This window comes from Rhineura floridana, chromosome 6 (assembly GCF_030035675.1).
Source record: "Rhineura floridana isolate rRhiFlo1 chromosome 6, rRhiFlo1.hap2, whole genome shotgun sequence".
NCBI classification, from domain to species: Eukaryota; Metazoa; Chordata; class Lepidosauria; order Squamata; family Rhineuridae; genus Rhineura; species Rhineura floridana.
The window spans coordinates 152,465,015-152,482,320 of NC_084485.1; positions in this window are offsets into that span (position 1 = coordinate 152,465,015).

The following is a 17,306-nucleotide window of genomic DNA, read 5'->3' on the forward strand; positions in this document are numbered from 1 at the left end:
AGGGTCCCCATTGCATCTGTGTATGATTTATTGTTCTGTCCTTGTCTCCGTTCTAATTAGCCTCTTCTGGGGCAGGGAGATTATTCTGTTATGTCTCTACATGAGGATCATTCAGTTGCTCCTGATGCAGATAGGCAGCACTATCTCCCACCTCCAGAGGAGGCTGGCAGTAGTGTTACTGCATGGGTCACTGTTCTGGGCTTCCTGTCTTCCATCTGGGTGGTATGGCCAGATAAGTAACTTCTGCTAAAAGACAGGAAGTGAGCTCCTCCAAGTGTGAACATTTCTTACTCTGTGTTCACTTTAAAATTTATTTATTTATTACACTTATATACCACCCCATAGCCGAAGCTCTCTGGGCGGTTTACAGCAATTAAAAACAAAAAAAACAAATATACAAATTTTAAAACACAAAAAAACAATTTAAAAACACAATTTAAAAAAATTATTTTTTTTAAAAAAATACATGCTAAAATGCCTGGGAGAAGAGGAAAGTCTTGATCTGGCACCAAAAAGATAACAGTGTTGGCACCAGGTGCACCTCGTCACAAATATCATTCCATAATTTGGGGGCCACCACTGAGGAGGTCCCTTGTTGCCATCCTAAAATAAAACCTGTTCAGGTGCAAGAGTAAAGTGTGATTCCTATTATGATTCAGAAGAAAAACTGGACCTCAGTTATGGAAATGCTGGGTTAGCAATCAAGGGCAAGGCTGTTGTCTCCTATGTGCTGGAAACTATACCACCCTGTACATATTTATTGTTGCCCCAGTGGTTGTCTCCACCAGCAGCTTCTATGACAAGTATTATAATTCTGATGCCTTCTTGTATTATGGGGCTCTCAACCCTTTTATTAGAATAATTGTTTTTCCTAACATGGCCGTCATCACCTCATTATAATTCCATTACCTTTCTCCATCCCAGCTCCATTACCTTTAACAACAACTGCCTTACAATCCATTATCTTCCTTATCATCTTCTGTGCCATTGTTATCCTCACCTTTTCGTTTGCAATCATCACCTCACCACAATTACAGTCCCATTATCTTTATCACTACTCTGTTACAGCCCTAATTATATCCATTACCATTTTCCTATCTCTCCCTTTCTTGCAAATTTGTATCTTACTTTTTTAAAAAAAAATCCTCATGTCCGTGGCTTCTCCATTACAGCTCAGGTATCTTCATTTCCACATATTGCTCCTTATCTATAGGATAGTTTCCATTCCAGTATTCATATTTGCAATTATTTTCCTATTGCAACATGATTGTCATTCATTGTCAGAGTTTTTTTCATCCATTACAGTTCTGCAAGTTACACTCTTGGTGCTTGGGAATTGGCTTGGAAGTTGACAGGCATATTATCCATTTTACACCAGTTCCTTTTGGTGTTCCTTCTAGATTGATAATCCTTTCTCCTGTTTTGTTATTATCTTCACCATACCCACCATTATCTTCACCTGGCCATAATTATCTGCATTATACTTCCATTATCCCTGTTATCTCCCTTGCAAATTTTACATCCCACGAGACCAGCTCTTTCCTAATAATCTGTGTTCCATTACTGCCAACTTCCTTTCCAATACAGCATGAAGCACCCACCATTGATTAAATCAATGGTTCTCAACTATATTGCCATTGCCATTCTATTCCCCCATTATCTCTACTATTACAGCCAGCTCCTCCTGCATAACAATACTATTTCCCCCCCTTTTTATCCATGTTATAATTTTCTCCAACTTCAACACTCGTATTATTACTTAGCAAATTTAATTGTTCACGTCTGACAAATTTCAAGCACTAGCATAACCACATTCATTCTGGCCATTCCACAACATGCCCAAGGTTCTCTCACATCTACTCCATTACTTTTAACAACTGCATACACATCATTATTGTTTGTTTTTCCTGTGCCTTTAGGTCACTGAATGAGGTCCTGTCAATCAAGGATCATATACTGAGTGTGCTAATGCCATAATTTTATGTAGTCAGTCATATTAGGACACATTCCACCCTTTATTCAATGCCATCCACCTCCACTGGCATTATCCTTCCCCCACCTAATGGCAGAGAATTGGTATCTCCTGCCTCTGCCACCAGTATAGCTTTCAAAAGCCATGGGAGAAACCATTTAATTAATTAATTAATTGTCTATTTATAGACCACTTTTAAGTGCAAAAGCACACAATGCATTTGTGCTGAGATGTGAAAGAAAACTCCTTGCATGTACTGCAGAGGTTATATATTTATAAGGATTCCTCCTCCCTGTATAGCAAAACATCCAGTTCAAGGAATTCATAAACAAGAATTTACAGGCCAATCCTATGTACAGGAAGCTGGCAGAACATACACTGACTTAAATTAAGCCGGTGTAAATTCCCCCTGTTCCAAACTCCATTCAGAAGCAGGGCTACTGCCAGCTGAGCCTGACAGAAAGAAATATAAGCTTTGGCTTATACCACCCTTTTTGCTGATGTAAGGTTCCCAGGTGATGTGACTGAGCTGAAACAGATTTCACACCCCTTTTTTGGAATTTACTCACTCATCCCAACAGGTCTTGGATTTTAATTGCACTGTAAGAGCATGAGCTGTGTAGGTCCAGTTTGAATCTTATCTCAACCATAGACACGTTAAGTAACCCTAAGTATAGTCACTATTCTCTCATCTACCTTCCCCCAGCAATATGTAGGTAATTCTGTTCTGCTTTACAATGCTGCTATACAATTCACTGAGATATGAAGCATTTTGAAACTTAAACGATGTGATGCACATGGTAATTATTGCTATTAAAATACCCATGCTACCAACATTCATGTGCAAATCTGGCCTGTTAACTTTGGGTGAAGAAAAGTAATTATGCGGATCAAAACATAATCTGTGTTGGTTTTCCTCAGGTAGGCTAATTATTTTTAGGGGTGGGTCAGAATTTCACCCTTACCAGAATCTGAGGCAGAAGCACAGTGTTTGACAGATACGGCAGCATTCTCCAGGATCTGGGTTCACCCAGGAAATATAGACAGACCTCCAGCGCAGAAAGGGGGAGTGTTATGCCTCAGAGACTTTGGGCCATTTGAGGTGGGCATCTAGTACAGCCCCCCCCCCAGCTTTTGCTAGACTCCCCCTTTCACATCCTGAGTATCTCCAATCCAGTAAGGTGGCTTTTAAAAGAATTATCCTTGCTGGACATTCCCTCCTAAAAACTCCACACCCCAAGATCAAGTGGTCATGATGCAGTAAGGAGTTAGTAAAAATGCCATCCTCTTGTTGTGAACTGCAGAAGCCATCTACTGTTAAAACGCCATGTGGCAGAGCCAGGTGGTTCTGCCCATCCTTTGCTTACTTGAAGGTCTGTGACATCTGGGGTTTATTAGCAAATTTATTAGTGGATTATAATGTCACACAGGTGCAGTAGAAACCAGGAGTTCTTTCGTTTCCCTCCCCCTCCCCTTCCAGTTACTTGGAGGAAGCAGGGGAAGTCTTCTGCTCCTGTGATTGGTGGGCAACAGACATGTGACTCACACTGGCCTTCTGCTCACCTCCCTCGTGCTCTGTGTGAGGAAGCACGAGGGAGGAAATGGAGAGCCAGACGGTCAGGAGAGAGAGAGGGAAAAAAATGGCCGGTGGAGGGAGAAAGCCAGAGGGCAAGGATGACGGAGAAGGCAGCAGCAGAATGGAGGTGAGTGACGGTGATGTGTGTGTGTGTGTTCCCACCCCGCTGCCTCCCGCAGCCTGCTCTTTCCGCTGGCTCAATTGCCCTGCCAGCCCCCAGCCCCTATCCATAAATGGGTTTACAAATGAGTTATTTTGAGATTGTGTGAGACTCTTGGTTTGTAAGACTTTAATCCTGAATTTAGCTCATGGTTGTTATTTATACAGCCACGAGAGTGGCTGTATACTATAGTCAGCGGGGATTTTTCACATTCCGCAATGTTAAATGGAAAATATCCTCCCATGCCATTCTGAGGCTTCCCATAAGCTCATTTCAAAACAAAACCTTACAAAACTTATAGTTCTGAACTCAGAAACGCTTGCTTAACAACCCTCTCAATTTTCATGACGATACACAAAACAGTCAGAGAGAATCAAGAGTTCAAAGTCTAAAAAGAGAGAAAAAAAACTCAGCCCTTTTGGACTTTTTTCTGCTTTTTAAAGTTTGGTAGATATAGCTTTGGGCTATAGGTACGTTCTTAAACCGCAAGGTTTTTTGCCTATTAGTGGTATATATAACAGAAAGACCCAACTGAGCTGAGCACACAACATACTGAGAGATAATTTTCCCTCTCATATGCAACAGGGAATAGCATACACACAGCATACCTACACTGATGCACACACCTGTGTAAAGCAGCACTGAATGACCATGTATAAAACCAGGTCCAACCACAGTCAGTACAGACTATATGCATGTATTATCCTCAGTTTCTAAGCAGCAAAGCAATCACTTACAGGTGACATGCTTTGAGCTGCTGCCAAAATTCAAGAATTTCAGGAGGAAATAAATAGAGGGCTCCAAATGTTAGAAAAAAGGACCCGTTCTCTCTCTCTCTCTCTCTCTCTCTCTCTCTCTCTCTCTCATCTTCTCAAGTATAAGCATGTCTTCTAGGTCTGCAAAACTAAATCACTTAACCCATTATGTTAACTGATTAAAAACATTTTGATCAACTGAAAAAGTGTCCCAGTTCATCAAGTTAAATATTTGTTATATATGTTTTTACAAAACTAAGGCAGAATTGTAGCTAGTAGCAATCACCCGCTTACTGCAACTTTCGGAGCAATCCTAAGAAGCTGGCAGAACTTAAATGAGTTGAAGTTAAACCATTGTAAATTACCCTGGTTCCAAACTGTGTTCAGGAGTCAGGCTATTGCTGGTTGAGTCCAGCAGACAGAAAACAAGCCTTCAAACTGAGTTTGACTTACACCACCTTTTTCGCCAGCATAAGATCCACCAGGTTGTCAGGGCACATGACTGAGATGAAAGAGGTCTGGAATAGACATAAGCCTCAGCCCCACCCTACCCCCAGAATACCCCTTTTCTGACTTACACTAGCTTAAGTTCCACTGACTTAAATTCCACCGGCTACTGCTGTAGCTGAATCAGCATAGCCCCAGGTCAACTTATGCTGGTGCATCCTCAGCAGAGTTGAATTGGGATGAGGGATTTACAATGGCATAACCCAGCCAGGACAGCCCAAGATCCCCCTGTTCCAAATGTGGGTTTCGGTTGTGCTGTTAACTATACTCAACCAGCTCAGTAGCATTAGTTGCCCTCAGAGAAAGCAGAGTCATTCCTCAGCTCTTTAACACCTCACCTCCTTACTCTACCTGTTGCTGATTCCCCCAAATCAGATTTCTCTCTGGCTTAGCAAAAATGTCAGCCAGGGCTACAATTACAGATGCCAGGTGGAAGCACGTATATACTTCACACAGAGCGAGTGCCTGGGACAAATGTTCCTTTTGCCCTACAAATGGAGTCAGCTCTGAGCATTATCTCTAACATAACTACAAATGCCACACCCCTTGGCGTCTATCACAGAAACCCCTTTAGGTTATCAATTAAACCAAATTTTCTCTGGAAAGCATAAAGAAGAGGGAGGGGAAAATGTTTAAAACAGGACAGTATACCAGAAAAATAACTCATTCTTAGAAGAGTTTTGCACAGACTCAGCCATTTATCATATCCACAGCAGGCACCTCACAACGGAGAAAAAGAAATATGGAACATCTGGAAACCTCTGAAATTAAAAGGAAGTTCAAGTTTTCCACCACACAGAGTTATGGTGAGAAAGGTAGAGATGTGGCTATGTTTTATGATAGGCTTTTGAAGCCCTGGAAATGTTCAGTTAGGTTAATAAATAATTCAAAAAATGATTTCTGCCAGCCGAGATTATGTAATTCAGGTAGAGACCATGCACTGCCCCCAGCATGAATAAGCACAGTAATGTGCCTTTTATTGCAAGTCACGTAATGATACTCATCTTTAGGTACCTTATTAAAAACAACATTGTTAGTGCTGCTGTTTCCTCATGTCAATGGAGTGGGGCCTTTTATTTCCAACGTACATGTTGCAAGATTCAAAACTGGCATTAGAGGGTAGCTTTCATGGGCAGCCACTGAAGCCCCAGAGCCCTGGAAGGGAGTCCCACTATGCCCTGGCCTGCCACTCCTTGGTTGCCTTCCCATGCGCTCAGGTGAGGAGATGAGCAGCAAAGGCTATGAGAATCAGTAGACATGCTGAGGCTTGGTACTTGGGCAGAATTGTTCCCCATCATCTAGAGATTACAGGGCCTGAATCTGAGATCTAATGCAAGCTGACATTTAACTTCAGCCCTTCCCATTATTGGCATGGTCAGATCTGCCATATACTGGCTCAGCAGGAGAAGAGCAGCACATGGCATATGCAAAACTAGCCCCACACACCTTGTGACCCACCAAGCTAAATGCAACTCACCAGACACACATCGTGGTCTTTGCAGGTGCTTGCCCTACATGTTTTTGTTTTTGCAGTTGTGCATTCATACATGGCTGTTGAGTTGATTGTGGTGGGTCTCAAGCTGCACATGCTTTTGCTAAATGCCATACAGAGAAAGAAGAAAGTGGACATACTGTTGGGCTCCACAACACATTGGAATACAAGAACCTCAAAAGGACAAGAGCCCTGCCGTTAAAAAAAAAGTGGGTTCCTCGAGTAATGAAAGTGCAAGAGTTGTGTACAGAATGGAATTCTCTTCTACTGGGACTATCAGAACTTCTCATGGAACTAAAAGTCACAATGCACAGAAGGATGAGAAAGGGTACAAAATCAAGAAGGCCCAGTACCTGCTGAAGCAGGCAATTTGATGTTCACCTCTGTGATACGTTCCTTGATTCAGTTCCCCAAAGCAAGCAGCCTCTTTATCAAGTCAACACTCCCGAGCTGCCTAGAGAGAGCAAAGAGAAAAAGAAGAGAATAAATCCCCTCATTCAAATGGAAAAAACTTTGTATTTTGGGAGAGGATGGGGTTTTTTTAGTTCACTGTAACAGCTGGAAGAATTTTCAAACCTGCCAAGTCACAGTGGAAGTACTAATCATACCTTTTGTTGTCTGAATTAACTTCCCTGACACTTGTCCACAGTGAGAGAATTCAGTGGAATGTATGCAGTGTTAATAAATGGATTTGTGACACTCCACTGTCAAATTGTGAACCTTGTAGCAGGGAACAGAGCTATCAGACTGCAAGAAACATATAATCATTGGCTATTAAACCATGGGTACAAGATGCAGCTAATAACATTAAGCAGGGGCAAAGTGGTGCAAGGTTTGGGGGAGCTTTGGAATGGCAGTGGTTCTACTGATGCACACACACCACAAGACCATTGCCCCAAAGCTCTTCTAACCTTTCCACCACCACAAATCCTCATCTTCACCAGTGCAGAGATACTGCAAGCCTCGACCCCACCCCCCATGAACCACAGCTGGCTGCAGCCAAGGAGGCTAAAGAAAGGACCTTAGGGTGGAGTCTGAGAGACTTGACAGAGCTTGGAAAAGGTACTTTTTTGAACTACAACTCCCATCAGCCCAATCCAGTGGCCATGCTGGCTGGGACTGATGGGAGTTGTAGTTCAAAAAATTAACTTTTCCAAGCTCTGCTTGAGTATGGACCTGAAAGTTCTCAAGCCAAGCAAAAAATAGCCTATGCCCTTGATTCTGGCTCCCCACTATGAGGATTTGCTGCTTCTTGGAGAAGTTTCAGAGTGTACAATTTCTGAGGCTTGTAACCCATCATCACATTTTCAGACAATGGGCAACTTGGCTGTTAAAAAACTTTGGTATGAACCCTCCCTCTTCATATTTAAAACCTCTGGACCTTTTGTGTACATAACCTATCTCATCTTGATTACAATATACATGCCATAAGGAACAAGCTAGGGGGAAGTAGGTTTTCCCCACCTCTATTGCACTCTGAATCTATTCACCTGCAGATTCCCACATACACAGAACAGCACACCACACTAGCTCTTGTAGAAGTGGATTGTATTTTATATCATCTTCCTGCACAAGCCCAGAAATAGAAATGGATCTGTTACTTCTAATAAGATAATTGCTTCATGCTGGGTCCCAGAGGGATTGGCAAACACTAAAGGAAGAAACCATACAATGCTCTTGCAAGGGAGGCAAATGTTATTCGCTGCATCTCTTACTCATGGGGATTTGAAAGCACAGAGAAAGAAAAACAGTTCAATTCAAGAGAAGAAATGGCTCAACCCACCATCGTAATGCTATTGTTGGCTGGTACAGCCAATGCCATATAGTCTAGCTATCCCTCTTTCCCAGGGACAGCCCCAATTTCCTAGTACTTGTCTCTGGTATCCTAATCTGAATCTGGCAAATAGGAAGCATTGAAGCATTAGTGCATTACAAGCTCAGTCTTAGCTGAACAAGCCTAGGGACTTTCCAAGGCCGCTACAGAGCTTAGCCAAAGTTTAGCATATGCTTGGGCTGATTGTATGTGTGGGTGGGATAGGGTGGGGGAGGCAAAAGACTGTAGATATAAAAGAAAAACTGTGCTAATGCTTATGGCTTTGAGTCACACCGAAGTTGGGAGGACATCAGCTGCTACTGTTCAACTGCAAGAGAGAGAGAGTTACTGAATTGCAAGTGAATTGTTCTTCCATCATGCAGAAAGGTGTTGCAAACTGAAGGAGAGTAACACTAGAAAAAGAAGAAAGAGAACCCTCACATGCAGATTCAGTACATGGCGAGGTGATACACAGTTTGATACCCTATGTAATAGGAAACCTCAGTAGTTTCACTAACTGACCAAATATATTAGGCTGTTGCAGCCAAATATAGGCTGCAGTTGTGGGACATACACATGGTGCTGCTCCTTGGAGAAGGAACAGACAACTAAAACAAACCAAATGTCTGTGGTTTGAAGCAGGCCGCAACTTTATTGATGACAGCAAGGTATGCAGGGTTGGCATGGCACTGGGAGTAGGACTTGAACCCATTCAAACACCACAGCTGCTGTTTGGTACCCATCTCAGCCAGAGCTTGGAAAAGTTACTTTTTTGAGCTACAACTCCCATCAGCCCAATCCAGTGGCCATGCTGCCTGGGGCTGATGGGAGTTGTAGTTCAAAAAAAGTAACTTTTCCAAGCTCTGATCTCAACACAAGGAGTGCCCTTGGGAGTTGACCAGTGAAAGGGCCACTGCGCTGCAGGCCATGCACCTGGAATCCTTCTGGTAACCTGAGGTGTGTGGTGTCATATCCGACCCACCTGAGCTTGGGCCAGGATCAGGATGCTAGCCCCAGACTCCATATGGGGATCTCTGCTGTGTTTGAGATCCTTCTGAAAGCCATTTCTGCCTGAGTTGTGAGACATAGCAAACACTAATGCCTAACAAAACTAGCTATCCATTGCCCTCACAACTGAGCCAATTGCAATTGAGAGTAAAATTCCTCTCTGGCCCTGCAAACTAGCAGCCACATAATGCTCCAGTGAAATACTTTAAACAGAGGGAGTATGGATGGATGGATGGGTGGATGAGGGAAAGGGGTGTGGCAAACTCCTAAACATGGAGGCCAAACTGTGAGTTCTCACCAAAGAACGGGGAAGACTATGCTATTCACAAGTGTAGCTGGTGGCATTGTAAAGTGGAACTAACCCCAGAGAGTTAGGAAATCCAGGCACTTAGCTAATACTTGACATGATGCTATCAACTTTACTGTCAAGACATCCATCCCCCCCCCAAAAAAAAATTCTGGATTTAAAAAATATATATTTTATTGAATTTCAATATATGCACAAGAAAACAACAGAGTTACAAAGAAAAACATAAACAAAACAAACATCCCCTCCCAACCCCTTCTCCCTAAACAGGTACACCTCTTACTGCCAATAGTACCACACCAATATGTCGATGGTGGGTGCCATTCTTGATTGCATTCAGACACATTAATTATAAGCAGATACCATATTTCCAAGAATACATTTGCAAAATCCTGGGATTTAAATTGGCAATGGTACTGGGAATTCTCTATCCAAGATGATCCCAGAGTTCCCTTGTGAGAGCATTCAAATAAAGTCTGTAGTGCAGATACATCCTTAAGAGTACAACAGCCCAGACCTATGCATGTGTACTGAGAAGCTCAGTACTACGCATGTGTACTCAGAAGCAAGTGACTCTAGTGAGTCAATGAGAATTGCTCCTAAGTAAGTGCGTATAGGATTGCTGGTGAAATGTAGAGCTCTGCAAGAAGACTGAAGAGGCTTACAACTGACTCCCCTTCCTTACATAGAAAACAAACTTCCCCTTCTGATGGGAGGCTCACAAAAGCCTCAGTTCAAGCATCTTTTGAAAGAAGAGATACTTGAAAGGTGACAGAATAAAGTGCCTGATGTCAACAGCGATGCACACCATTGTACAATTGTTCTCTGATATTTATTTTCTGATCTGATGTAGAGCTATGGCATTTATTTAGTTGCTGTATACTGTTCATAGATTTTATTAAATGATTAATTCAGAACCCCAAGCTATCACAACATCTGATGCATTTGCAGCATGCTTATCTGGAATCTTTGATATATGCTTTAGTGCATTTTTATATATTGATATTTGTCTGCTTCATGAAGTTAATGGATTCTGTAAACAAGATGCCTTGATAAGCATTTGGTTGCTTAGACTGTCAATTTAATTCAGATAGTTTTTGCTTATTTTATCTTTATCATGCTGAATTAATTTATTTAGAAATTTGTTTTTTTAATACAGATCACATTCATGCACAAATATTTTGTGAACTGAAAGCCAAACTCCTTTTGTGTGGACAAAATATTATGAGGAAATGCCTGCAAGTGATAGACCATGATCCAGTCGAAACATGGGTGCATTTGACCATTTTGAAGTGATGATGATGATGGATTGCCTTCAAGTTGATTCCGACTTATGGTGACCCTATGAATAGGGTTTTCATGGTAAGCAGTATTCAGAGGGGGTTTACCATTGCCTTCCTCTGAAGCTGAGAGGCAGTGACTGGCCCAAGGTCACCCAGTGAGCTTCATGGCTGTGTGGGGATTTGAACCCTGGTCTCCCAGGTTGTAATCCAACACTTTAACCACTATACCACACTGGCTTTCTGTGATGGGCTAACGTCCCCAGGCTCATGCTGGATTGCCTCTGAAATTAGCCAAGCTACTTCTGCAAAAATTAGGAAGTAGCTCCATTTATTTTGAAGCCAACTCAAATTTTCCTCCCTTCATGATGGTTATTCCCTCCCAAGCAAGCACTCATTCCACCATCAGTTTTCCAAGCCTCTTCCCTCTTTCCTTTAATTCCACTTCCTGGGCTGTAGGGGTGGTCTGGTACTGGTGGTAGCAGCAAGCCAAGGGTAGGAAGTCTTTCTCCCTTCTCCACTCCAGCGCCTGGCACTCTACATAGCAGTGTAGAGTCACAAATGGTCTCTGGGAAAATGTAGTTTTCCTAAGGGCTAGTGCAGTGTCAGTGCCCCTGGGAGAAAATATATTTCCCAGAGGCTACTTGTGCACTTTATGGCCTGATGTACTGCTATGCAGAGCACAAGGTGGGAGAGCTGGGAGAGACCTCTCTGCCCTATCCTTCCCATTGCTGTGCTGCATATTAAGTAGGGTTTAAAGGAACTGGGGAGAGGGTTTCAAGGAGAATGCTTGTTTGGCTCAGATCAAAATCCTGGCTGGGCAAAAAGGCAGCAATCGTAATATTTGCTTTATAGTCAAGGCAGGTGTTACAGACTAGGGATGGAAGGATCTGTGAATTTTGGTTCTCTCCGTTTTTCATTTTTCTTAAATTTGGTTCTCCAAATTTCTACAGCAATTCGTGAATCTTTTTTTTAAATATCCTCATGAGAATTCTTCAGCATTTTAGTGCAAATTTCTCCTAATAAATACATTTTTGTATCCTGTTTTGACTAATGAATTTTTATGCAAGCAATTTATCCTAATATAATGCATTTTTGTATGTTATTTTCACCAGTATATTCATTTTGTGCATACTTTCCCCTAATATATGCATTTTTGTAAACATTGCTTGGCTGGAAAACTGCATTGCAACGTTTGGGGAAGTGCGAATTCCGAAGGATGGCTGAGTTTCGGTTCTCATATTGTTTCAGAAAGTGTGAATTTGATAAATTCAGTTTTAATTGTGAGCTGAATCAAATTTCTCTCCCATCCCTCTTGCAGACCCACTCAAATTTTCATTGCGAAGTCCAGATTTACAAGTTGGTGACATAACTACTTTGAAGCCAATTTAGGGTTGCCAGGCTTCATCGTCTTACCTGAAGTTTCAGGGCTTTACCCTCTTCTTCAGATAAATTGCAGGATGAGGGCACAGAATCAAGGGAGACAAGGCTATTTTTTGTTTGGCATGAGATTCACTCTGCCCCATGAGAGAACCTGAGAGAACAGGCATAGCTAGGCTCTATCCCTTACGAGGCTGGTGCTGTCCTGTTCCTCCCAGGCACCAATATAAACTTAAGCCCAATCTGGCAGGCTAGGCTACAGCTCCCAGGTTCCACCTCCCGATTCTCAAGGTTTGAGTCTCGGGAGATCCAACGACCTTAAAAGGCATGAGAAATTATGGGGGGAGGGGGTAATGATAGATAAGATACTAATAACAAAGGAATAATAACAAAGGAATCAGAGCCATGAGCAGAATTTCCTAATGGATTTGCCCCTAGTTTTAAGGGTGAAGCAGGGATAGGCCCCCTTCAATGATATCTACTTTGTCAACCTGGCAGATAGTTTCTGTATCCTCTCCCAGTAGGCGATTTCCATTATACACAGATGTCTACAAATTAGAAATAATTTATTACCTTTTGGTGAGGAGTTTAAATGGGCTTCATGAACTCAACAGAATTACCTTCATTATCTGTCTGTGGGGCTGCTGGATGTAATCTGTTTGCAGTCTAGTTTGAGGCTTGAAGACAGTTCTAAAAACCTAATTCCTGTCTCTGCCCCTTTTTGTCTCTCGGCTCCCCAGAGAGGACAACCCTCTGGCAAAAGCTCTGCCACCCAGCCATCTCAAGCTCCTGGCTTTTGCATGGTTCAGAAACCAGTTTTATGAGCTCTGGATCTCTCTTGTATTAAAAGGCCTCTGGTGAAAAGGCTTACAAGATTGCAAAATGTGAAATGCCACACTGAAAATGGGAAGACCTCAGAGAGCACTTAAATGCAGTTTAATTACATTCGTTCTATACCAGTCAGGGGGGCAATTTACCATCCGGAGTCATATGTTTTGCTCAGAAAAACAAAACTAAACACAAGCTTTGCCACTGCTGATCTTTCCCAAAGATGTGATCTGCCTACATCGTAATATCTGTTTATCATATTCTTTCAGAAGCTCTGAATAAAATGCCAGAGTAGAGAAAGCATATTTTGGAATGCTTCCATCACTCAGTTGATCACACTGGTATCCTGGCCTTCCTCCTGCCCTGCCTGACAGATGGTGCCTTGCCACTGAGCTTCATAGCTGAGAAGATTTTTGAGTGAGGTCTCCTCTATCTACGTCCAAGACTTATGTCCACTGCATCACCCCAGCAATCATGTCTAGACCCATTTTCAGAGACTGTGCATTTCTATGAGGAATTCTTTGACTTCAGCAACCAGAAAATACAAATGTTGTTGTTGAAATGCATTATATCAATATAAATAACATAAATGGTGTGATTTGCACATTTTTAGGAAAAAACTGTTTTGCACAATATAGATTAGATACACAGTATAGATGCACATGGGTGAGGGGAGCTGAACCCTCCCTGCCCTCTGTTGCTGTAGGTCCCTTTCTCCAAGCTTGATAGGGGAAGTGAGCCTGGCTAGGGTGAAAATACCTGAGGTGATGATGAAGCACAAAAAGATAAGGTAAGGGCAGGTCTTTGCCATCCACACCCATGTATGTGGAGGGCTCCTGAGTAAACAGGGGACTTGCCAGCAACAACACCAGTGTGGGCAATACGTAACAAGGGGCATTCCGTAATCAGGTTTGGGGTCAACAGGAGATCAGCTAAGAGGCAGAATACAGTGCTCGTATATACATTTTATTCCAGCAGCTCTTCCAGCCTAGCACTGGAGCTGCTGGAGCCACACCCCAACCTCAGCTGATGCCTATCAACTTCTTTCATGGCTTCCTCAAGAGGCTGGTCTTATTCCTGCCTCTAGCCAGGTACTTCTCTGGATGGGCTGGGTTTCCATCTGGTTTTTGAGGCACTGGCTCTCCCTTGGGCTTGGGACTAGTTTGGCCTCAAAGTCAGGCCAAACTCACCCTGGGTGAAGATCTTCTTGGTTATGGAAATATGCAAAGTAACTCAGCAGTCTGAGCTGTGTGTGCCAGTATGTGTATTTACCTTAGAAGCAGCTTTTACCCTGCATTTAGATCACTGAGACTTAAGACTTAGTGAAATAAGAAAATCCTACTTTATTTATAGAAATACATAGTAGATAGGAAAGACATACCTAGTTCTAACTAACTACCTAAGTTGGAGGCACAATGCCCAGATGTGGGTATTGCCCTCATGGTTCAGGAGAGAGAACAAAGACAGAGATGTCTCTCCTTGGACAGTTGAAGAAGACGACAAGGGAAGGAGGGGCAGGTCACCTTCCCTGCACATATCAGTTTACAACAGAAGTAAGTTAGGCAGAGAAGAACACAGGTAAAGGTAGGCGCAACTCTATCTTCCTTCTGGAATAAAAACAAAAGAACCCAAACAGGAGTTGCTCTTGCCCCACTTCTAACATTCTCAACCTCATTGTAGGACCCTGGATCCTCACCCTCAGATGGGGCCTGATCCAGGGCTTGGTGTAAGGCCGGAGCCTCCTAGTTACCTCTAATGAGGGCTCCCTGACTGAAATATGACAGTTTGGCCCTCATTTACAAGTTATAAGTAACTTACTGGACTGTGCTTATTCCTGTGCCAGAATTTGAGAACTCCTGATGTAGGCAGAGTAGTGGCAATAGATGAATTCCTTCTATCTATTATCCTTTATGCATTTAATCCACCCTTCCTGATGGAGGAGATGGCCTCAAGGCAACTTCCAGAGGTTTCCTCCATGGTCTCACATCCAGGCGTGGATCAGGTCAACATCTTTTTGGCTCCACTAATATGCTCTAGAAGCAGGTGCTCCCAGGCCATTCCCATGCTTTGGTTTTTGTACTGATTTATGACTCTGTGTGTAGATTTTGCATCTTGAGACATTCCTCCTTTCTCTGTGTTGGATTTATGAGTAGAGGCAGAGTTTGGAAACGGTTTTCTGTAGGAATTAATTCATTTTTAATCAGCTGAGCATAATGATTTGAAATAAATGATCTTCCTGAACTGAGGTTAATCAGCTCTGAATGGGCCTTTTCCATTATGTTATTTAGAGAGGTATATTATAGAAATACTGTTACAGGCCTTGTGCAATCATCTGTTTGTTTCACTATGTACATAGTTTTTAATGGACTGCTCAGGATTTAATGCAAGGGAGGTTTATTTTTATTATTTGTTTCGGATTTAGCACAGACAAAAGGTGCAGGATTGATAGTGCCAAAGGCAGAAAAAATCTATTTGTCCATATTTTGCCCTGTCCTTAGCATACCAAGCTAACAGGACCATGTACTATTAGGAACAGACTTCAACAGTCTCCTTTCAGAACTCCTGTATATTGGTGGCATGATGAAGGGGTAGTTTTTGTTTATGGCACTAAAAAACACACCCAACTATTGCACTTTGCTGGTGCTGTATTAACAACCAACCAACCTATAAAGGATTTCTACTCTTGATATGTAGTTTTTGGAGCACAGGCTTACATACAGAATTTTAGTATTTGTCAGAAAATTTGGTTATCAACATTTGTGATAAATGTTAGTTTCTCAGTCTTAGCATTTTAATTCTCCCCTCCCCCCCAGCAAATTTCTAATCTTCATGGTCATAGCGATACATTTGGAAACATATCTGAAAGCAATCCATGTAGAAATCTCCATTGTTCATTTTCTGGGTGCGCTCTTGGCCTCCAGTCACACTTCTCTGCCCATACTGCCATTCACTCAGCTAGCTTCGTGCCTCTCACTCACACAAAGTTCTTCCCTTGCCACTGTGCTGTTCCTTTTATTTTTAATGAAAATTCATTGGTATCTTAAAGATGGGTTCAAAATACAGCACAAAAATGGAGGAAACTTCTTCTACATTTTACATAAAATGATGTATTAAGTGATTTCATAAACACAACTTGAGTTGTGTTGGCACAGCAGTTCAGCATCTTTGGCACAGTGTCATGAACAGCCCTGTTCTGGATCAACCTCCCCCACCATTTGCTTAGCACTCAGTAGAAGGAGTGATGCTAACCATATTTCTTCCCCATCTTCTCACTTTCCTCCACAATTCGTGGGCATGTACCATTGACCTTTCTTTCAGAGACAGCTGGTGACCCCATGGCAGGCTGTTATGGCACTGCAACATACATGTGGGAGCAAGCTGGCACCTTTTACTATCATGAGAATGTTCAATAAACTCTTGGCTCCCTCTCCCACAGACCACCTGCTGCTTTTGTTTCATGAAAAGGCCATCTGAAATAATAGATTGGTACTACTTACAATTATTAAGAATGCCAGAGTAATCCACCAGGTTCCATTTCCGACCCAGATATTGACCTTTTGGTGTAGTCAGTTATCTGGACCTTTCGCTATGTCTGATTCTATTTGTTTTTTTTCACTGGGGAAAATATATATGACTGGCTGGAGGCTCAAACTCTTGTGCAAGGTAGGGAGAGTGGGTGAATGCACATAAGAAAGTATGTCTGAATGTGGGAATCTGTCAGCATTCCCTTACTCAAGGAGATGCAGATTCCAGTGCATATTTCTTCCTACAGCTAGTCAACATACTGGGTATTAACACACCAGTATAAAACAAAATATAGTATTATTATTTAAATGTATATCCTGCCTTTCCTCACAAATGGAGCCAAGAGCAACACACAGATGATAGAGATTATGGTACCATACTTTTAGAAACAAAAAGACCACCACATGTGCAGAAAAAGCTAGAATATCCAAGGTATTCTACAGATCATGGAGATCTCTGCAGAGATACTGGCAAACCTCTTCTCAACTAGATTTTAGAGAATCAAGAATTCTGTTGTGTAGGTGAAGACTGCATATGATGTGTTTTGCTCTCTTGTAGAAGAGAATTCTGGATTCCTACATCTTTTATTGATTTAGTTAGCATTTCTGGATGCTCAGCAAAATTTAAATATATGTTTTTGTATATGTGGCATCATGACTTTTAAACCATTTAAAATTACGCTGCACTTAGTTGATTGCACTCT